Source organism: Fringilla coelebs (genome assembly GCF_963513975.1).
Source record: "Fringilla coelebs genome assembly, chromosome: 10".
NCBI classification, from domain to species: Eukaryota; Metazoa; Chordata; class Aves; order Passeriformes; family Fringillidae; genus Fringilla; species Fringilla coelebs.
The window spans coordinates 1,456,683-1,459,854 of NC_140036.1; positions in this window are offsets into that span (position 1 = coordinate 1,456,683).

The window sequence follows — 3,172 nt, forward strand, 5'->3', positions numbered from 1 at the left end:
TTCATCAGAAGGCTAGCAAGGAATAGAATGGAATGATAATTAAATCTTGTGACTGACCAGAGAGTCTGAGACAGCTGGGCTGCGATTGGCCATTAATTAAAAACAACCACACAAGACCAATCAAAGATGCACCTGTTGCATTCCACAGCAGCAGATCATCATTGTTTACATTTTGTTTCTGAGGCTTCTCATCTTCTCAAGTGAAAAAATCTTAATGAAAAGATTTTTCATAAAATATCATAGCGACAACCATGTATAAAAGAAAAAATAATTTTAAAGAACACATGAGCATTAACAGCATCCTGCAGGTTCTGTGAGTCCCCAGGAGCAGTTCTTGCTCTGGATGTCCCTCTGGGGCCAGTTGATGCTGTTCAGGGTGCTGCAGTTCAGGCTGTGCAGGGCAGGGAGAGCAGTGGCTGCCAGGGGAGGTTCCTGCTGGAGAACAGCCAGGCTGGCCCCAGCTGTGCACAGGGGCACCCCAACACCTACACTCCATGTCAGTCTCACACAGCTGATCAGTGCTGCTCCCCAGCTGGAGCAGGAAATCAGTTGTGCTCTGGAGAGGACCCAGGCTGATTCAGCAGCTGACAGGCCAGCACCTGGTGCAAGGAAGGGCAGAGTCACACTGTCACTGCTGCCCGGTGCTGTGCTGCTGGCTTGGCCGGGTGTGATGCTGCCTTTCCATTTGTTTGCCTCTGAGAAAATCAATAGACTAGTTCTGCCAGGAGCCCTGCTGAACATCAAGAGCCTTGTGCCTCTTTTCTCTCAGTATCTATCACAAATGACCTAAATATTAGAAGAGGATCCTTTACTCTCCTGACTGCAGGCTTGTCCCACCAGTCCTGCAGACTGACTGTCTGGGGGTCGGGGGCCAGAGTCACCTTAGACATAAATGGAAGGAACAAGCCCTAACTTTATCTTTTGCCTTTAAACTGAAGGTTTTAGTGTCATGCTTTCTCCGGTTTTACCAGATGTATGACTTTGTAATCACTTTTCCTCGGCTGCATCCTGGCTTTAGGGTTTTCCTCTGAGACAAGAGCTGCCCAGTGGAGCACCGGGCTGGAGGAGAGGAGGTTAGGCAGCCTTTGTCACACAGAGGGCTGCCCTGAGGAGGAGTGGGCTAAACAACCTAAAAGAGGGACACAAGGGGATTTCTGCTCTGCTCTGGACATTTCCTTGCTCTGAGGCTAGAGGTGATACAGCACAGATGTTATTACAATAGTTAGCATTTGCCTTTGTCAGCTTTTGTCAGGGAACACCCTGGTGGGCTGTCTCCCGGTTTGCATGGTGAGTATGAGATGTTTGGATCTGGCTGTAAACAGTCCCATTTCCATAAACTCAGGACCATCATCTTGTCTCAGTTTGAGCTCCTGAAATTAGAGGCTGTTGTGGAAATGCAGCCCCTTATCTCTGTGTGAGATAAAACTTGTAATCCCCATGTAACTTTTACCCACAGGGTGGGATGCTGGGAGGACTAAACAGCTCCAAATATTGAACAATGTAAGTCAGCACTATGAGCAATTGTTGTTGTGAGTCAATGTTGAATGCTTGCCAAGGATGCCTTTTACAAATAAAATTTAGCACTAATTTATCAATGGGTTAGTTCAAAACATGATGTAAAGCACTCAGTACATAATGAACCCATCTGGATCGAAAGAAAATCCTCATAACAACTTTATTATAAATAAATACTATGTTTAAGGGGACCAAATCAATGGAAGGGTAGTGCTGTGTTTATCCACTGACAATTTCCTACTTTCCTTATTACCTGTAACTGGCAGAGAGGATTTTGATAATGGTATCCATTTTTTTACTTAACAAAACTGTCAACATGTGTTTTTTACTCCTTGCCGTGCTCCTTGATGCTCCCCAGCCATCATCTGGTGGCACAAAAGCAACCCAACCCTCCCCCAGTTCTCTTCCGCATGCCATGCTCTGCTTCTGGCACACAGGGCATGTTGTGGATCACTGTGGATTTTGTGGATTTTTCAATTTTGTGGATTACCCACGATGAAGGCAATCCATCTGCGGCGCTGCCCGAGCTGATCCTGGGGAAAGGCCACCCGAGTTCCTCCACGGATCCTGTTCTGTGGCCTCCAAGCGAGGAGCGGCTGGCTTCTCCAGCTCTCCCCAGAGTAACCCTGCTCTCTGTGTCCATCAGCTGCAGGCTCGGGGCTAGTTCGCTTTGGTTTTGGTTTGGTTTTCCCCCTTTGCTGACCCGACGTCAGCAGTGCCACGGGCAGTACTGACCGTGCCGTGCCCAAGATCCCGGGGGTGCCGCTGCAGCCGCTCCGTGTCCCGCAGCCCGGCCGGTCACAGCGGGGCCGGAGGGTGCTGCCGGGGGTGCTGCGCAGCCGGGTCCCCGCGGGCAGGCAGGGTCCGGGCCGGCTCTGAGGGCCCGGTGCCCGCCCGGTGCCCGCGGCAGGCTCGGCGCTGAGGGCCCGGTGCCCGCCCGGTGCCCGCAGCAGGCTCGGCGCTGAGGGCCCGGTACCCGCCCGGTGCCCGCCCGGTGCCCGTGGCGGGCTCGGCTCTGAGGACCCGGTGCCCGCCCGGTGCCCGTGACGGGCTCGGCGCTGAGGGCCCGGTGCCCGCCCGGTGCCCGTGATGGGCTCGGCGCTGAGGGCCCGGTGCCCGCCCGGTGCCCGTGATGGGCTCGGCGCTGAGGGCCCGGCGCCCGCCCGGTGCCCGCAGCAGGCTCGGCGCTGAGGGCCCGGTGCCCGCCCGGTGCCCGTGATGGGCTCGGCGCTGAGGGCCCGGTGCCCGCCCGGTGCCCGCGGCAGGCTCGGCGCTGAGGACCCGGTGCCCGCACCAGGCTCGGCGCTGAGGGCCCGGTGCCCGCCCGGTGCCCGTGGCGGGCTCGGCTCTGAGGGCCCGGTGCCCGCTCGGTGCCCGTGACGGGCTCGGCGCTGAGGACCCGGTGCCCGCCCGGTGCCCGCACCAGGCTCGGCGCTGAGGACCCGGTGCCCGCTCGGTGCCCGTGACGGGCTCGGCGCTGAGGGCCCGGTGCCCGCCCGGTGCCCGTGACGGGCTCGGCTCTGAGGGCCCGGTGCCCGCCCGGTGCCCGTGATGGGCTCGGCGCTGAGGGCCCGGTGCCCGCCCGGTGCCCGCGGCAGGCTCGGCGCTGAGGGCGGGCGCGGCGCGGCCCCTCCCCGGGGCGGTGCCAGGGCCGGCG